Source organism: Marmota monax, unplaced genomic scaffold, assembly GCF_021218885.2.
Source record: "Marmota monax isolate L192 unplaced genomic scaffold, Marmota_monax_Labrador192_F-V1.1 WCK01_AAM20220418_F8-fsc00024, whole genome shotgun sequence".
In the NCBI taxonomy this organism is placed as follows: domain Eukaryota; kingdom Metazoa; phylum Chordata; class Mammalia; order Rodentia; family Sciuridae; genus Marmota; species Marmota monax.
Window position 1 is genome coordinate 23,573,661 of NW_026695224.1, and position 19,906 is coordinate 23,593,566.

The 19,906-nt window shown below is 44.5% G+C and overlaps 1 long non-coding RNA gene across 4 annotated transcripts; it reads left to right on the top strand.

The window, feature by feature from the left end:
- Window positions 1-1,733: 1,733 nt before the first annotated feature.
- LOC131423842 (uncharacterized) lies at window positions 1,734-14,365 on the top strand. 4 transcript variants are annotated; one of them, XR_009225928.1, is made up of 4 exons: window positions 1,734-2,030; window positions 5,647-5,716; window positions 8,094-8,302; window positions 9,575-11,300. It is a non-coding gene; the product is annotated as an uncharacterized LOC131423842 (long non-coding RNA). The 4 variants fall into 4 exon arrangements; XR_009225926.1 differs by lacking the exons at window positions 1,734-2,030; window positions 9,575-11,300 and adding exons at window positions 2,495-2,850; window positions 12,713-14,365; XR_009225925.1 differs by lacking the exon at window positions 1,734-2,030 and adding an exon at window positions 2,496-2,850.
- Window positions 14,366-19,906: the final 5,541 nt, after the last annotated feature.

The window sequence follows — 19,906 nt, forward strand, 5'->3', positions numbered from 1 at the left end:
GCATGCCTGTAATCCCAGCAGCTAAGGAGACTGAGGCAAGAAGAATCATGAGTTCAAAGCCAGCCTCAGCAACTTAGCAAGGCCCTAGCAATTCAGCAAGACCCGGGTCTCTAAATAAAATATAAAAAAGGGCTGGAAATGTTGCTCAGTAGTTAAGCGCCCCTGGGTTCAATCCCTGGTGAAAAAAAAAAAAGCCAAAGGCACAAGGATGTTAGCATACGTCTAAAAATGGACTATATTCAAAAGAATTCATATCAACTTTCTTCACTTTTTGCAACCTACATCTACAGGGCAGACATTCTCCTAGGTTCTAGGTGAAAGGTAGGACCGTGTTGGCAATTACTTACTCATCCTTCCCACTATACCCAGCAATGCGTGGCATGTAACAGACACTCAGTTCAGTTTGCTACCTACCCTCAAAGCTTTTGGTGTGGGGATAAGTGCAATGACTGATTCAGCTTCTGTCTGCAGTTAGAAGATCCAGTCCTCAAGGGCATAAAATCTATTGGAAAGATTTGCTCTGCAACAGAAAAGGCCATTTATAGCAATGATAACAGGTCACACTGTGAATCCTTTCTCTCAGCCAGGCACTGTTCTGTGTGCTTCCTGTTTTTACTCATCTGATTCTCAATGACCTTTTATCAGTAGGTTCTTTTATGCGCTAACAACACTATTTTTACAGATGGGGCACAGAAAGGGTAAGGAACTTGCTCAAGGTAAGACAACTAATGAGTTTAGGAGGCAGGACTCAAACTCAGACCAAGCCTTGGACCACCATGGGGCACAGGTTCCTCTCCTGACTGATGAACTATTCAAGCCTTTATGGCCTTTTCACTTAATCAGCCTCAAGATTTTAACTCTGGAGTCGCTTTTAAGAGTCAGCTAGAGACACATCCTTTATGGGTTAAAACATTTCTTACCCGGAAGGGAACAAACTTGTAGTTAACCACATTGGCCAGCTAAGTGGATCAGTTCTAAGTGGCTATGGAGGACCCCTTGAAGGGTTATGGAAAATAATATTCCTACAAGGCATCTCTCCCAGGAAAAGTGCAGGGATAGTGTGGCTTGGGAAGAGGAAGAGAAATTAGCCAAACATTAAACCTCTTCCAGTACATCCCTTCCTAGTAACAGTGGGCCCTGAGGGAAAAAGCAAACTTTCATCCTTTCCCGGATTCATTCCCAGCATCTCCACCAAAAGCAAACATTCACCTGCTTCCCAACCACAATGGGTCCTGAAGGAAGGAGGCAGATACTTAAACTCTGAACCCTGGACTGAGAGGAATGTGACCACGACCCTCGGAGCGACCAAGAGATCTTTTTTACAGCAGTGAGAAAGAGGAGAAAAGAGATAGAGAGAGCCCGGCAGGAGAAAGGTTTTATAGTCCTTCTGCTGTGCTGCCTAAATCTAATAGGGTCTCTGGGTTTTTTGTGATCTGCCTTGTTGGCATAAGGGGGGTTAAGTGTTCAGCCTTGAGGGGTTGGGGTGGGGGGTGAGTGTTCAGCCTTGAGCAGGGGGGAAGCGTTCAGTCTGGGGGGTGGTGAGCTTCAGACTTGAGGCAAACAGGTGATAAAGAACCAGACAGAGGGGGGTTGAGTGCCCAGGTTATCCTGCAGCTAACATTCGTTCAACCTGCCCTGCACCTAACATTCCTCCCTTTTTGTTTCTAAGTGATGTGGGGGTGGCAAAAATTTGTCTGGCTACTTCCTGCTGAGAGGAGGGGGCAGCGTGGGACCTGCCTGGGAGAGTGGAAGAATGTTCAGGGACAGGCCTGGGAGTACCAGGGCAGCTAGAAATAGCACCCAGTGGCTGTAGACAGTTATCTGGTCAGGGGCAAAGTCCACAAAAGTCCCTTGAAGCCATAGGTCGTCAATGGCATCAAACCATTCCTGAGCAGAGGAGATCCTTGGTATCAGCCACTGATCCCGTCATAGGGACTCTAGGAAGTATTGAAAGCGTTGTCTCCACATGGCGTCACCAGCACCTGAAGAGGATCAGAGTAAGCAAAAACAGGATGAGGATTAAAGCAAAGGTCAGTTTTGGGCAGGAGTTCCAAGTTGGGGGACTAACAGGGAAGAGGCCAAGGGCCATGAGGAGGCTCAAAAAGGCATAAAGGCTCAAAAATCCAGGATGACAGGCTAAGAAGTTCTCTGGGTGCATTGTCTCTCGTTGTCCACTGGCTGTTGTTTTTGCGTTGTCAACATTGGGTGAGGGCTTCTCGAGATGAGTTGGAATCATCTAGGTTGTGAAGCAGTTGGCAGTCCCTGAGGACAAGCTGGTTAAAGGTACGGTTAGAAATTTGATCATCTGGTTTTGGAGGAATTTATTATGCATGGGAGGGAGGTGCAGAAGAGCAGTATGCCTATAAGTGGGCCCAGGAGGAGCAGGAGCCAGGTGAATAAGGGATTTTGAAAGAATCCCAGAAAAGAAGTTTGGGAAGTAGTTTTAGTCAGTTGGGTTGCAAGGTCAGTGAGTTTGTTAACACTCTGTCTACTAGGCCTGATTCATTGACTTAATAGCAGCATTCTCCCTTAGAAAAAGGCAAGTACCTCCCTTTTTTTGGCAGTCAGTCTAGAGCTCATTGGTTTGGGAGAACCACCTGAGCCAGTGAGGTGACCTGCCTCTGGAGGGAGGAGAGTGACTTCGCCGTAGCATCGAGAGCCGCTTGAAGCTTTTTGTGAAGGCCATCTTTAGTCCAGATAGAGTGCCCTATAGCTCCTCCTGAGACTCCAGCCACTGCTACAGTTGAAGCTACAGAGAGTCCTATCAAAATTGGCAGAAAGGCTGCACACTTGCTGCGTGGGGAATTAGGGTGAGGGAGTAAGAGCTCAAACTCTGCGGTGCAACATAAAGTAAGTTGAGAGGTTACTTGGACAACAAAACAGGGAGCAGTTATATTGTCAGAGATGTGGGTCATTAAGGTTTCATTACACCAAAGAAAGTCTCCAGGGTTTGTGTATTTGTTGGTGGAAGCAACCGTGTAATGTGAGCTTCTGTCGTGTTGGGTGTGTGACGGAGGGCTAATACAGAGCCATGGGGCAAGGAAGAGGAATTGGTGGTACTGGGTATGGGTTCCTGCAAAGGGATGTTTGAGGCAGGTTGCATTTTAATGCCAGTGGGGGAGAGATCATAAGAGGAGAAGTTGAGGGGGACTGCGGCCAGGAGGGGCCTTGCCAGGGAGGCACAAAGAAAACAGTCTTGGGGATTTAGTGTGGGGACTGTCATATTTAGAAATGTCAGTGTGTCTTGGATGATTTTGATCCAAGTATGGATCTGAGAACCAGGTTTGTAGGGGTCTGAGGAGGAGGGACCTTGGAGTTCCCCTAACTGCCTACTTAGGACCTTTTCAGAGTACTGTATATCTGAGGTTAAGATTGTTGACCTGGATGGGGCCTGTGCTATGATGCTTCTCCCTGTCCATAAATATCCAGAGGGTTTGGTCTGGTAGTTCACCCAAAAGGCGGCGCCTGTGACTCCTGAGGCCAATGATGGATGGGCTGGATCATAGATTTTTAGCGCAAAATGGTATTTTCACCATCTGCCCTGTGCTCAGGCCTCTTGCCAAGTCTCTTCAGGTATGAAACATACTGGTATCTAGTTTCCTGTCCTGGTGATGGATTTTATATGACCAGTAAGGACAGCCTTTATAATTGTCTGGCCACCATTTGCAATAATCTTGGGTCTGATCAAATAGAAAGCAGAGATAGGGTCCTATTGAAGCTGTTTTGTAGAATCAAGAATTTGCAAGAGAAATGGTAATGGGGCAGTTGAATTGATGGGCATATCATAAGTGGCAATTTGTTCAGTTTTTGATATTGATCATCCTTCCATTGATCAACTACTGTGAACCTCCATATATGGGATCCAAGGAAATATGGAAAAGGGAGGTGTAGCCTAAGAGGAGGTGAGGGAGATGGACCCGGATCTGGAAGTTATTCATAGCTTTTGGGGGACCTGGTGAAATGGAGTTTCAGTGGGTTGGTGGGAGAAGGGCTGCAGGCATATGCCGGTGAAGAAGAGGAGGTATCCACAGACTCAGGCTCAGGAGCTGATGCAGGTTTTAACCTGGAAATGTGAATCCAGGGAGTTAGCTTTGTTGGAGACTCCTGAAGCCTCACGGTGATGGGGGTACATAGGGTAACTTGTAGGGGGCTTTCCCATTTTGGTGACAAGGGAGAACCTTGGTGTTGTGGGGGAGAGAAGAATACTCAGGCTCCTGGCATCAGGGGAAAAGAAGCATGGGACCTCTGGGGGTCTGGAAGTAGGGTTTCTTGGTTTTTCCAGAGTTGGGAGCATATAAAGGAGAGAAGAGGGAAAGAGAGACTTTCCTGGTAGAGTCCACGGAGAACTATGTCACCAGGGCGAAGGGCAGGACGGCCATACGCGACCTCAAACGGGGAGAGAAGGGTTGGTTTCCTTGGTAATACTCCGAGTTGGAATAAATCGAGGGGAAGGAGTTTGGTCCAATCTAGGTGAATCTCAAGGGTAAGTTTAGTTAAAATTTCTTTTATTGTCCGGTTGGTACGCTCCACCTTTCCAGATGATTGTGGATGATAAGGAATGTGTAGGTGCCATGGGATGTTAAGAGCTTTAGCAATATGCTGTGTAATCTGAGAAATGAATTTGGGTCCCTTGAGAAATGAAAAGAGGTGGGTATTCCAAATCAGGGTATAATCTCAAAGACGAGGATAGAGACGACTGTATAGCCCGCTTGTTGGCAGTTGGGAAGGCTTCAACTCATCCTGAGAAAGTATCTACTAGAACTAGTAGGTATTTAAGTTTGCGGACTGGTGGCATGTTGGTAAAATCTAACTGCCAGTTGGCTGCTGGAATGTGGCCCCGTGCTTGATGTGTGAGGTCGGTTCCAGGTTTCAGTGGGGTTTGAGGATTTGTTCTTTTACAGATGGAGCAGTTAGAAGGGGATATCCTCGGGGCTGAGTGTGAGAAATGAGCTGTGAAAGCTTTTAGGCTCTGGGAGTCAGTGTGAAGGATGGAATGGAGGTATGAGAGCAGGGATCTGGTTGACATTGAGATTTGGGTTGCGGGATAACTGGTGCTAGGGTACAATATGGGGCAAAGCCTGCTAGTCGGGCTTCCTGATCAGCCTTTGAATTGCCTCTTGTGACAGGTGAAGTCATGTTGGTGTGAGCGACAGTGTGCGATTCCGATTTTAGTGGGAAGGAGTGAGGCTCTAAGGAGATCAGTGATGAGCATTGGTGACTGCGGAGCCCCTAGTTGTAAGGAGTCCTCTGTCTTTCCATATGGCAGAGTGGGAGAGGATTATGTGATAAACATATTTAGAGTCTGTGTATAAATTTAGGGAATGTTCAGCCGCTACTTAGAATGCCCTAGTGATGGCTATTAATTCAGCTTGCTGGTTGGTGGTGTGTAGAGGCAGGGATTGCCTCCATTGTAGAAAATTTTGTGCCGAGTGGGTCAGTCAGGGAGATAACAGCGTAGCCTGCATAATGATGACCCTCTAGTGTAAAGGCGCTGCCATCAGTAAACCAGGTGTAACTGGCATCAGGCAAAAAGGCCCTTCATGGATATGAGTGGGGCAAGGCATAAGGTTTTGTTTTTGTTTTTTTTTAGAGAGAGAGAGAGGTAGATAGAGGTAGAGAGAATTTTAATATTTATTTTTTTTTTAGTTATCAACGGGCACAACATCTTTGTTTGTATGTGGTGCTGAGGATCGAACCTGGGCCGCACGCATGCCAGGTGAGCGCGCTACCATTTGAGCCACATCCCAAGCCCAAGGCATAAGGTTTTCTAATATTTCGAGGCAGTGGTGGGAGGCAGGTGCTTCAGTCTTGGGAAAAAGAGTGGCTGGGCTTAAGGCTGAGCAGGCCTTAAGGAAATGGAGGGATCATGGAGGAATGAGACCAAAAGGGAAAGGAAGTGGTAAGGGGGAAAGGTCTGTCAGCCTTTGTAAGTGAGAAGATCCTCCAGAGTGTGAGGGGAAATGATAATAGTTCGTGCTCTGAAAGTCAGTTTTTTTGACTCCTGTAGTAAAATGTGTGCTGCAGCTAGAGCACGTAAGCATGGAGCCCACCTCCTAACAGTTGAATCCAGTTGTTTGGAAAGGTAAGCAACAGGAGCACAGGTGGGCCCTTTCTTCTGACCCAACACTCCAAGGGATAAGCCTATTTTTTCATGAACATAAAGAAGAAAGGTTTGTTGGATGTCTGGGAGATGTAGGGTTGGTGCTTGGAGGAGGGCTTGTTGTATGGAAAGAAAATGAGATTTAGGTGACGAGGGGAGGGGCTCCTATTTGTCCCCCTTGGCCATTTCGTATAGTGGTTTGGCCAGGAGTGAGAAGTTGGGAATCCAAGTCTTAAAATATCCTGCCAGACCCAGGAAGGATAGGATTGCCTCCTTGGTTTGGGGGGTGGGGTAGTCATGAATTAGAGTCTTTCAATCTAGAGTGATTGTCTTGGAATTTGGGGAGAGTTGGACTCCAAGGTAGGTGACTTGGGTTGTGATAATTGTACCTTTTGGGGAGACACTTGGTAACCCTTGTCAGCCAGAAAGTTAAGAAGTGTGTTGGTATCAGTCTTGGAAATATTGAGGGAGGGACTGCAGAGGAGTAAGTCATCTACATATTGGAAGACAGTTGACAGAGGGAGGTTGAGGCCCTTTAGATCGGCAGACAATGTCTGACCAAAAATATGTGGGCTGTCTCTAAAGCCCCTGTTAATTGTTGGTATTATTGAGTATCTGGATCTGTCCAGGTAAAGGCAAAGACGTCTTGGGAAAGTGGGGCCAAAGGAATGGTGAAAAGGGCATCCTTTAAGTCTATAATAGAAAAATAGGAAGTTGAGGCCAGGATAAGGGACAGGAGAATCTATGGGTTTGGGACTACTGGGTGGATAGGTTTGACTGCCTCGTGGAAGAAGTAAGTCCCATTGGGTTTGTTGACTGCAAGAATGGGAGTATTATATGGTGAATGTGTGGGCGTAAGAAAACCCTTTTTGAGAAGGCTGGAAATGATGGGTTGTAGTCCCTTTTGACTGGACATCAGGAGGGAATATTGAGGCTTGTTTGGAATGTGATGGATGTTTTTTAATTGCGCCAAGGATGGAGTCTTGGTGTCCCAGGCTAATGGGTTCACTTGATCTTGTGGAAGTGGAAGAGAATGATCTGGTGTAGCCTGTAGGGCAGCCATGGCTATAACTGAGAGGAGGGAGGATGGTGAGAACAGTGGAAAGGAAATCATGGCCTTAAACTTAGATAGAATATCTCTGTCCAAAAGGGGAATGGGACATTGGGGCGTCACCAGGAAGGAGTGTGAGAACGGGTGGCCTGAGAGTAAGCAGGGTGGGGTGGGGTGGTTCTGGGCTATATTGTTTGTCCACCTACCCCAACAATAGGGGACTGAGAGGAAAGTAAGGATCCCAAAACTCCTGTAAGACGGAGAATGTTGCTCCAGTGTCTATTTAAAAAAAGGATTTTGCAACCATCAACTGTCATTTAGACTCTGGGTTCCAGCATGGTGATTGGACTTGTTGGGACAGGAGTCTTGAGGCCCCATCAGCCCATCAATCATCGATGGCCAGTCCCACGAGATTATGGGGGCTAGGGCCTTCGGGTATTGGGACAGTCTGAAGCCCAGTGGCCCATTTTGGGCAGGGTCTGGTAGGTAGCCTTGGATTGGGCAGGCCCTGCTCCAATGTCCTTCTTGTCCATACTTAACGCAGGCCCCAGGGGATTCTGACCTTGGGGGATAGTCTCGCAACATAGGAGATGAGTTTTGGGAAGGCCCACAGAGGGCCTGAGCCAGCAATTGGCACTTTAGGTGTTTAGTCTTTTTATCTTGGTTATGATAGACCTTAAAAGCAGTAGCAAGAATCTCAGTCTGGGGAGTGAGGGGGCCACATTCTAATTTTTTAAGTTTTATCCGAATATCAGGAAAACTTTGGGCAAAGAAATAAGTCATCAATAACCATCGGCAGTCAGGGGTTTCTGGATCCAAATTAGTGTACTACAAGAGAGCCTTAGTTAGGGAGTCCAGAAAGGCTGGTGGGTTCTCATGTTTATCTTGGATAATTTCCTGAAGTTTCTCAAAATTGACTGCTTTCTGGACTGCCCTTTTTAGGCCTGCTGGAATACGAGTGGTGAAATGATCTTGGTTTGTGATGCCATTACTGGTGTTGTAGTCCCAGAGGGGATCTTGGTCTGGGACTGCTTAGGGCCCAGTGGGATGTGCCGGATTGGTCTGATGGATCTCGTCTGCAGGAGTGCAAGCCTGTTCTCTGCTCCTCAGGAAGTAAAGTATCGGAGAGGATCATATAGACATCATGGAAGGTGAGGCTGTAGGCCTGTATGAAGTATTAGAATTTTTTGGTATATAGGACCGGGTTGGTAGTAGATGAGCCTAGTCGTTTTTCAATTGGGAAAGGTCAGCCATAAAGAAGGGGACATGCACTCAGACAATACCTTCAGTACCTGCCATCTCACGCAAGAGGGCAACGATCTGAGGAAGGGTGGTGGTTTGGGTTTTTGATCTAGAAATTGGAGGGGAGAAAGCAGGTCGTTGAGGCTGGAGTGATGGTGGAGGGGCTGGGGCAGAAGGTTGAGAGTGAGGACTTATTTGAGCCGGGCAATAGGGTGGGGGTTCATCAGCAGGATCAAAAGCAGTGGATGAGTCCGGAGGAGAAAGTTGAGGATCAGTGGTTAGTGGGGTTGGTTTGTAAGCTAGAAGAATTTATAGAGGTTTGCAAGAGGTGCAGAGAGCAGGATTGGATCAGAGAAGGAGAAAGCTTGGACATAAGAGATCTCTACCCATTTTTTCAAATGCTCACAGTAATTGTAAAGACTCAACTGGGGGCCATTTGCTTTGGTTTTCTAGGGGATAAGTGGGCCAAGCCTGGGTGCTATATTTAATATAGATCAGTTTTTAGGGTTTACTAGCTGGTGTCAAGGAGAGGGTTTTGAGGTTGTCTAAAAGGCATTGTAAGGGAGAGTCGACCACAGAGAGGACGCATTACCCATGTCGCAAACATCGCAAACATAGTATAAGGGGGGGGATTGGCAGGGGGTGGGGGGGAGGACCTGCAAACGTAACATAAGGGGAGAGGGAAGGAACTGATTTATTTGCAAAAGGGGTGTCCCCACTAGAACCAAAAATCAGGTAGTGCCTAGTGGCAGGTTTGAGCTGCAGAGATTGGTCGTCACCGAATCCTAACAGTTGAAGCTCCCGTCCTGGATGGGGCCAGAGCTGTGGGAGACTTGGCCAAGGCTTTTCAGGACCCCCCCCCCAGAGGGGCCGGAGACTCCCAGGGCCAGAGAGAGGAGAGTGGGAGGGGAGGGTAAGTGTATCTCTAGCGGCCAAGTCTTAAAGGTGAGAGGACTTTATGAGGGCCACGGGGACCATGAAGGTCTGGGTGGGGTGTGATCTTCAGTTCTCTGTTATGTGCTCCCAGAGGTTACACATCCTTTGAGGATGACCTATAAAATTATGCCAGGGAAGGGGAAGGGAAATAATTTTGAACCCGAGGGTCGAATCTGTGGGAGGATCGAGTCCCTGAGGACCACTGTGGCCTTGAAGGCTGTGGTGACGTGTTTTTCTCCCCGCAGGTGGGCAAAGAGGTTTGCCAAACCATCTACGTTCAAATCCTCCCGACACCACCATTGGGTTTAGGACTCCAGGAAGGGGAAACTCACCAATCGAAGGCTGGTGGTACTTGTAGTTCTGGCGGTCGAGAAAATGGGTTCAGGTCATCCAGTGAGGGGCTTCCAAAGGAAGAGGGACCCAAAAGTGGGTTTTAATCCTCTTCCTGGGTTTTGGCACCAGATGAAAGGAAAGTGACCACGACACTCAGAGCGACCAAGTAATCTTTATTACAGCAGTGAGAAAGAGGAGAAAGGAGAGAGAGAGAGAGAGAGAGAGAGAGAGAAAGCCCGGCAGGAGAAGGGTTTTATAGTCCTTCTGCTGTGCTGCCTAAATCTAATAGGGTCTCTAGGTTTGCAAGCTGCCTTGTTGGCATAAGGGGGGTTAAGTGTTCAGCCTTGGGTGGGGGAATTGAGTGTTCAGCCTTAAGCAGGGGGCACTGAGTGTTCAGCCATGAGCAGGGATTGAGTGTTCATCCTTGTGGGGGGTGGTGATGAGCACTTGAGGCAAACAGGTGATAAAGAACCAGACAGAGGGGGTTGAGTGCGTGGGTTATCCTGCAGCTATCATTCGTTCAGCCTGGCCTGCAAACAATGTTCAGCCTGCCCTAACATGGACTTTGGCCTAACATGGACTTTTGCCCTTTCCCATTTCCTGGAAGAGAAAAGCAAATAGTGAAGCTCTAGGTAACAAAGGGTCCCAGAGGAAGGAAGATAAGCAGTGAACACCGAGTTCTGAGCTTTTCCCAGTGACAATGAGTTTCAAACTTCTTACAACTGCCTTCCTGAGTTTAACCTGCACAACTAGGTCCCTGACTGTTTGAACAGCACGTCTGCAGTCTCTAATGATTAATTCACCCTCACTGTAAACTATAAAACTCAGACTCCTTCTGTAACCCGGGGGCCATTTCCTTAACCAGAAAATAAGCCCTCCTGTGCCTGACTGATTCACTCTGCTGCAGGATAAAGGAGAGCTTACTGATCCACTTGAGGGCTGCTTAACGTCCTGGTTATTTGTATTTTCATTATTTTTGCTTACACCATTAAGAATTTTGTGCAGCAGATTAAAACCATTGCTAAGGTAGTGACGCCAAGCAAAGAGAGGGAGGGAGACCCTAATTCACTGGCACCCACAGCTAGAGAAGCCTGATGCTTCAGAGGGAGTGAGGCTCTTCCCCAAGCATGAGTATCTGCCCAGGCCCCAGAGGCACTGCAGCAGGGAGGCTGTGAGGAGCTGACCAAGAAACAGCTGAGGAACACCCACGGAAACAGACCAGAAAACTGCTTCACAGAGCATTCAGATAACAGAGTTCCCCTGTGCCAGCCAGAAGTTGGAAGGAGTTGAATCATCCATCCTGGTCTCCTGACAGATCTCTCTAGAAGGAATGGTATTGAAATAGAGCTCTGATTTTGAGCAGTCAGTGCAAGAAATACGGGACTTATATAAACTTGTTAAACCCTAAAGTGAATTCCCTCTTTACTCCAAAGCACCAGGCTCCTTCCTCTGTTGTTGGGTGTGATCCACTGGATTCTGAACAGTTGTGTTTGCATTTGTCTCTTCTGAGAGACCGAGAGATGCTAGAAAACTCAGTTTTCTTCATCCCCAACACATAGTTCAGCCCCAGGCAAGAAACAGGATCTCAATAAATGACTATTTGTAGGAATAAAAGAACTGATGAAAATAGGTCAACAACGTGTGTGTGTGTGTGTGTGTGTGTTTATTTTTAATGGTCATATCAGAAACTCAAATATAGTTAAAATCATAATCCAACCAGAATGATTTATTTCGGGTTCCCAAGCCTAGAATCCACACTCCTTGCTCTGTTGAGGTAGGGGGATGTAACTAGATTAAGAACTGAAATTTCAACATCCAAGAGAATAACCAAAGTCTTCTCAAGAAACCAAGGATGAAATGCCAGCACCAAGGTCACACTACTCAGGAGAATGTCATCAGCTGGCAGTAGGCTCCACAGGTGTAGATTGGGCTATGCTTTCTTTAAATTTAGATTCTCGCCCCATGCTAAAACTAAATATTCAAGGACATGAATTGAATGGGTTACTGGATACAGGTGCAGACCTTAGTATCATCTCTCATCAAGAATGGCCAAAACATTGGCCATTACAACAAGCCACTCAAACGCTTCGAGGCCTAGGAGTGGCGACTAATCCCCATAGAAGTGCAATGGTATTAGATTGGAAGGATCCTGAAGGATGTGAAGGAACTATACAAAGTCTAATCTGGGACAGAAAAGATCCGTTCTTTATTGGACATATCAGGGCACATACAGGATTGCCTGGAGCCCTTAGTTTGGGCAATGATTTAGCAGATAAAACTACACATGACATACATATTTTCTCTACACTAGAAGAAGCTACAAATTTTCATAAAAAGTTCCATGTCAATGCTAATACTTTACAAAAGCGTTTTAAAATAACTAAGGAACAAGCTAGACAAATAATAAAACAATGTCAAAATTGTGTGACCTTTTTACCACAAGTTAATCTTGGAGTCAATCTAGAGGATTGATACCTAACTATATTTGGCAGATGGACGTCACACACTTGCCAGAATTTGGAAAATTAAAATATTTGCATGTTACAGTTGATACTTCTTCCGGATTTTTGATGGGCTCCCTTCATGCCAGAGAAAAAACTAAAGATGTTATAGCTCATTGCTTACAAAATTTTGCCACTGTGGGTGTTCCAAAACAGTTAAAAACAGATAATGCCCCTGGTTATACTTCTACCTCTTTTAAACAATTTTGCTCAACATTTGGCATTACTCATATAACAGGAATCCCATACAATCCACAGGGACAAGGCATAGTTGAAAGAGCTCATCAAACTATTAAAATGTACTTATTAAAGCAAAAAGAAGGAATTGGGAAGGGGTATATATTCCCCAAAGATAAACTTAAAATAACCCTTTTTACTCTAAACTTTTTAAATTTTGATTCATCAGGACTTAGTGCTGTGGAAAGGCATATGTGTCCAAAAAATGTACATAAGCCCAAGGTACTTTGGAAGGATATTCTAACAGGACAATGGAAAGGTCCTGACCCAGTAATTGTCTGGAGTCGGGGGTCTGTTTGTGTGTTTCCACAGGGAGAACAGCAGCCAATTTGGATTCCAGAAAGATTAACTAAAGCGATTTCTACAGACCAAAAAGAAGATGATTTGGCTCAAATCCATAACACCTGATATCCAGAACTCCAGTTTGGCTACCCTTACATCTGCGACAGAACCAGGATGCTTTTTTCAATATCTATTTTATTATTGCCCTTTCCTACATCATGAAGTTCTATTTTGTTTTTTGAGCTCATACAGACCTAGGTTAATGTTTTGCTGATCAGTTCTATTTTTTGACTATAGAGTTTTTAAACATTGCAATGGAGATTTCACCTGTAAAAAGTTATAAGGCCTTTACTATTATGTTATGTGTTGTGTGCACACTTGTGTTTTATGTTGTATGTTTGTATGTACGTATGTCCATATATCATATATGATGAGCGCTCATGAAAAAATGGATCCAAATTTTTTTTTATTCACGTGATTTAAATGGTTTAATTTAAATTGGGTAAACAACTGTTGAGGATTGTTTTAATATGTGAACAAAAAAGGTTAACAGATCTGTTCGTTTACCTTCACCTTTCCTTTTCATTATATTTAATAATTCTCTTCAAGATAATGTAAATTGTTAAGAAAATTGTTTTCTTTTAGTGCCTTCTAGAATGTTACATAATTTTTTTCTTTAGCCATTATTGCCAGAATTCCTATCTTCATCCCAGTGCCGGTGAAGACAATGTAAATTGTTAAGAAAATTGTTTTCTTTTAGTGCCTTCTGGAATGTTACATAATTTTTTCTTTAGCCATTATTGCCAGAATTCCTATCTTCATCCCAGTGCCGGTGAAGACAAAGATAAAACCAATCTACAGCTTCTGCAATAGCCATCACTGAACTGCTTGCAGAACTTGCCTGGACTATGTATCACTTGTATGCATTGTGAACTCACCTGTATGCATTGTGAACTATCTGTTGGTGCAGCGACTTGGGGTATTTTTGCTGATGATGTCATCGGTGGTACAATTTTTCCAAAAGGAGCCATCAATTGGCTTGGTGTATCTTCCTCCCTTCTGCTTGTCATGATCGTTCAGCTAAAATTTGGGGGCCAACAGAGGTGAGGCAAAGAACCTCACCCCGCCACTGGTACAAAGACCTATCCACAGGTGTGGCTGTATACTGGACCGGTAGTCAGTGACTGGTAAGATCTAATTGCAATGGTACCAACCTAAGACAGGAGGCTGACGCCTTGAGGTCAGCTTATCTGATAACGGGTAAGAACCATATGTACTATTGGACAACCTAAGGCAGGCACGGTCCCTAAGCCACATGCTTGTTGTTTAAACAGAGAGGGGGAGATGTTGAGAGCCACAGCCGAAGGGGCCCCAGCAAACTTTCAGACTGCCAGCTGATGATTGGCTCACAGCGGCCCCAGCAACTTCTAGCTAATTGGCTCCTCTGCGGTGATGCTCATTGAGCTGTTTTCCCGCCCTTTCAGACTACCGAGCTGCTCATGGGGGGACTTTTTTGGCTCCGCCCACGTGACCCAGCCAATCAGCCTCAAGAGCAGGAGGAGTGGGGGAGGTTGAGAGGCTTGTGGGAAGCGGTGGTGGCAGTTGGGCTCTGAAGGTTTTTCCTGAGGAGCTGTTTTGTTTGGCGTGTGTGGTTCTAAAAATAAAGTTTGTTTCTTTTGACAAGCGGCTCCTGAATTGTGCCCAGCCAGACTGTGGCAGAATGTCTTCCATGTGCTGGGGCACAAAAGAAATGTTCCCACCCCTGGACACAGCTCTGTTCTCAAACCACTAAGTCAAGTGATTACCCAAGCAGCAGGTGGTCAGCCAGACTGCCCTCAAGCACTGTGACTCCTGTGTCCAGTGGGACACTTTCCAAATGGAGCTATTCACACCCAGGAAACTTGCTCTTGGCTGGCAATTCAAGATGCCAATGTTTATTGAATTTCCTCACCCGAAGCCCTGCCCTTCATAAATATGCCCTTGTGCTGCTTCCCAGGTACTTCACAACCTCACTGTGTGCCAATTCCAGCTTGTTCCCACTCTGCTCTTGTACAGACACCTCTCAACCCTGTCCCTTGGTGTCCTTTTACATGTGGCATGCCACACCATCTTCATTTCCCACATGTATAACCACAAGGTTCTTACAGAAAATTTCCCCAACTGCCAAGGCTAGAGGCTGGGTAGGGTGACAGTTTCAGAACATTCTCATGGGGTCTGACACCAGAGATCTGCACCTGGAGGAAAAAAAAGTCCTGAAACCTGTCTTAGCCAAGCAGAAACAAATGACATCTTTTCCAGGCCAATACAAGATTGTTGTAGGCCTCAACCTACCTCTTCACCAACTGGGATTAAATTTGGTTGAGTATAAAATCCAAGTTTCACAATGACTTAAGCACACAGGGTTTTATGTTCACAAGTTAGAGCTAGTGGGGTAGGCAGACAGAACTGATAATGGCCATTCATGAAGCTCTGCTTTTGCCACTTATCCTTTCTAAGTGGTAGGTGACCCTAATCCTGAAGTATAAAGTGACTGCCAGAGTTCCAGCCATCATACCCATGTTTCAGGCAGTTGACGACTTTCCCAAAATTTCACACAGTATTTTCATGTACATCTCATTGAATAGAACTGAGTCACATGACCACACCCAGATATAACAATGATAGGGAAATATAGTACTTATTCTGGGAATCTACATCTGCAAGACAACTGACTGATCTCTTCAGAAGTTATTGTTCTAGATTAAAAGAAACTAGAGACATGGATGAATCTTGATTGACTATGGAAGATAATTTGGGGAAACAGGAGAAATTTAAAGATATTAGATGATATTAAAGAATCACAGCTAATTTTAGGTTGATTATGTAATTATAGTTGTATAGGAACATGTACTTGTATTTAATACAGGCTATGAACTACTTAGGAGTGAGTCAAAATACAGTATATAAATAGTTTAAAAGATTGACAGAACAGACATGGAAAAGATAGTAAGAATTAGGAGTCTAGGTAGGACAATGGATATACTATCCTTTCTAATTTTCTGTATGTCTAAGATTTTTTTATAATCAAAGGAGGAGACTGGGGTTGTAGATCAATGGTAGAGTGCTTGCCTAGCATGTGGGAGGCACTGGGTTTGATTCTCAGCACCAAGTATAAATAAATTAAATAAAGGTTCATCAACAACTACAAAAAAAAATCAAGATGTCATGGGGAGCCACCTCAGAAAACAAATTCAAACAAAAGAGAGCTTTATTTACCTGGCCAGGGACTGTCACCCATCCATAGAGACTGATGCTCTGTGGGAGAACAGCAGCTTCCTGGCCTGTGTCTTGGGAATATAAGGACGAACACCACAACTCAGTGGCTTGTTTAGCATCATGTAAGCAAGCCAATCACAGAAGTTAAAACAGTAATCAAGGCTGGGGCTGGGGCTGGGGCTCAGTGGTAGAGCGTGTGCCTAGCATATGCGAGGCGCTGGGTTCGATCTTCAGCACCACGTAAAAAATAAATTAATTAAATAAAGATGTTGTGTCCAACTACAACTAAAAAAAATCTAAAAAAAAAAAAAAAAACAGTAATCAGTGGGACCAAAGGAGGACTGGAATTTTCCAGTTAGTAAGCAAGCAAGTTACAGAAGCTAAAAAAGCAGTTAGCTTAACCGCATCTTGGTCCAAAAAAGTTTTAGACAACCTATCCTGAGTTTCAGCTTGCTCAGGGTGATAATCTATTTCAAAGTTATGTAGACCCATAAGTGTACTCAAACCCAGCTCACCACCACCACCATATCCCGAGTTGGGTACATTCTGTGGGGTACAAAACAGAAAAACAATTTTTTTATAAGACAGCTTTCGTTTCTGTTTCTCAGAAATGGGCCATGCAGTTCCCTCTTCACAGGAGCAGTAACAGGAAAACTAAGACGGAGTCAGAACAGCTAAGACGGAGTCCTGACAGCCACACTTTTTGTTCGCGTAGCCACAGTGACTCCATTCCCTCTATCCCAGGACCAGTAACTTATTTGATGCTTGCAGTTATCTCATTTACTCATCATTTTATTACTCTATAAGCCTTATGTCTACATGATCAAGCTAATACAATTGTTCACAACTATATTGACTTAACCTTGTCTATATCTATACTAACCAATCAGCCTATATGTATCTATAACTGTACTGGCATACTGACTTATCACCTTTCGCTGTTCCATCTTTTTCCTGTGGCTTAAATCCTATGTCTTACAGTTTCATGATTTTATTACTATTACTTAGGCTTACTCCTGATGAACTTATCTATAAACTATGTCTGTTGCTTATCTGTTATCTATGTCTATGACTTATTGATTATATTGATCAGTTCACACATCAGAGGGAGAGTCATTCTCTATTTGGTTTGGCTATCCCAGTCTTTCTCACATGAGGCTGACTGCCTTCTGATAAAAGGCATGACATTCCTGGAGCACTCCAGAGCCAGCCAGTACAAAAGTCCCACGAGTGATAGGTGGAATCCTCACATCCCTAGCTGGGTTGCATCGCAGAGTCTGTGGTTATAGGAGAGAAGACTGCATCCTGGTCCTCGGCCTCTCCTCCTTCATCACCTGGGATGCAGCAACGATCCATTCCATCACTTGTTGGAGGCAGCACAATAGCAGTGGGTAGAAAGAGAGCCAAGACAACTTACACATGGAGGCCTACAGTGGAACAGGACCCCCAAGCAGAGTAGGACAGATGCTGGCATCGAGATGAGAAGAAATGGTCCTCCCTCCACCATGCCTACCTGTATCACCTAAGAGCAGGCACTTAACCCCATTTTCTTCATCTCTAAAAATGGGAATCATAATCATATGTCACAGAGAGCTGTCAGGAGATCAAATAAGATATTGTGTGGGGGGCTGGGACTGGGGCTCAGCGGTAGAGCACTCACTCATGTTGCACGTGTGAGGCCCTGGGTTCGATCCTCAGCGCCACATAAATAAAATTAAAATTAAAAAAAAGAAAAAGAAAAAACAAATAAAAAGATATTGCATTCACCTACAAAATTTTTTTTTAATATTTATTTTTTAGTTTTTTGGTGGACACAACATCTTTGTTTGTATGTGGTGCTGAGGATCGAACCCAGACCGCACGCATGCCAGGCGAGCGCGCTACCGTTTGAGCCACATCCCCAGCCCCAAAAATATTTTTTAAAAAGATATTATGTGGGATTTTCTGTAAATGTACAAGATTATTAGGAAGATGACCTTGCTCATCCCAATACTACTGCTTTGTCCTCACAGACTCCCAAGCACCTATCCACATACATTAGGCCAAATGAATTTTTTCAAAATCCCCTGCTGTAGTGGCCGACACAGTGGCACACGCCTGTGGTGGGAGGATTGCAAGTTTAAGGTCAGCCTCAGCAACTTTGTGAGGCTTCTAAGCAAATTAGCAAGGCTCTGTCTCAAAATTAAAAAAAAAAAATATTTTAATCTCCACAAATTCTTTGACATTCCTCCTGTCAAAAGTGAAAACTAATATAATAACCGGGCGCAGCGGTGCACACCTATAATCCCAGCAGCAGTAACGGGAGCAGCTAAGTGCTCAGAACCTGAGCAACACCACTTTTGGGGTTACACTCTCCAGCAGTGCCGGAGGAAGAGCACAAAATTATAACCAGTCAGTGCAGTACTCTGTAATGTGGAGAATGGAACCAGCCAACGTGTTTACACCTAAGCACACATTGATATTTACACTATGACAAACCAAGGCTGGCTCTGCTAGAAAGACCAAGGTAGACCTAAGGCACAGATATCAAATTGCTCATTATAATGATATGTGAAAAGAGCAAATTACAGAATACAATTAAACTTACTCCATTTATAATGTGGATGCCCATCAGACACTCCACAAAAATACAAGAGCATATGATACAAAGAATATTAGGAATTCCATGCACCACTGCACTCACTGTCCTAGGCCCCAACAGAGGCTGATAAAAGGCAATGACACCTGATCAGATGGCATTTTTTTCTATAAGGTTCCTAATGAAACTGCAGAACCAGAATCCAATAAGAAAACACCAGACAAACCCAAATGAGAGGCACTTACACAGTAATTGGCCTGTCATCTTCCAAAGTGTCCAGGACAGAGAGAAACTCCTCCAGACACAAGGAGACTGGAGACAGGACCACCTGTGATTTTGAACTGGATACCTTTACAATAAAGAACATTATGGGGACAGCTGTCTACACTTGTTTTAACAAATCACTACAAACTCAATGGTCTGAAACAATACCACTGATTAACTCAAACTCAGAAGGGCAGCTGAGGCTGTTCAACTGAACTCCATGCTGAGACTCACAGGCTGACATCATGGACATCATCAGGCCAGCTGGGTCAGTTTACTACCCAGAGTCTGTGGAAAGAATCAGTGTTCAAGGTCATTCAGGATGTAGGCAAACTTGTTCTTTGTGGTCATAGGACTATAGTATGGTTCTCCAAAGATACAGAATCAATGAGAGATAGATGATAGAGCCCAACTGACTTGAGTTTCCAACTTCTGCCCTACTGAGCTGAGCTAATCACTGGGTATTGTTTCAAATAACTATTTATAGTAATTTGTTACACAGCAATAGAAAATAGAGGCCAGCTTCCTGTCTAACCAATTGTCCAAATAATATTCTTTATTGTTAAGGTAAAATTCAGAATCACAGGTTGCATTCAATTGTCCTCTTAGTCTCCTTGTGTCTGGGAAAGTGCCTCTGTACTTGACTTTGTGTCCTGGATACTTTTGAATATGATGGTGTAAAAGCACTACACATTCCATAGAAACCATACCTGAAATTCTTAATTTTGACCTTTGCCCAGTTCAGCAATTTGCAATATGAGACTCTCTGTGTCATGCCCAGCTCCCAGTAAGCCACATAAATGTGAAGATAAACAACCAGTACTCCAAAGTGGTATGTTGCCAGTGATTTTTGGATATTGTTTTAGGCTTTGTAACATGTTGTGTGTATAAAATGTATGTGTACATATTTAAAACTTAATAATAGACTATGACAGATGACTTGCCCACCTATAGGCTAATATAAACATTCTAAGCATATTTCAGGTAAGTTAGGTATATTAAATGCATTTTTTACTTGCATTTTCAACTACAATGGGTTTGTTGGGATGTGGCCCCATCACACAGTGAGGGGCATCTTATGTATCAGAGAACTTCTTTGATTAGAGGCTGAGAAGTCTCATCTGTTG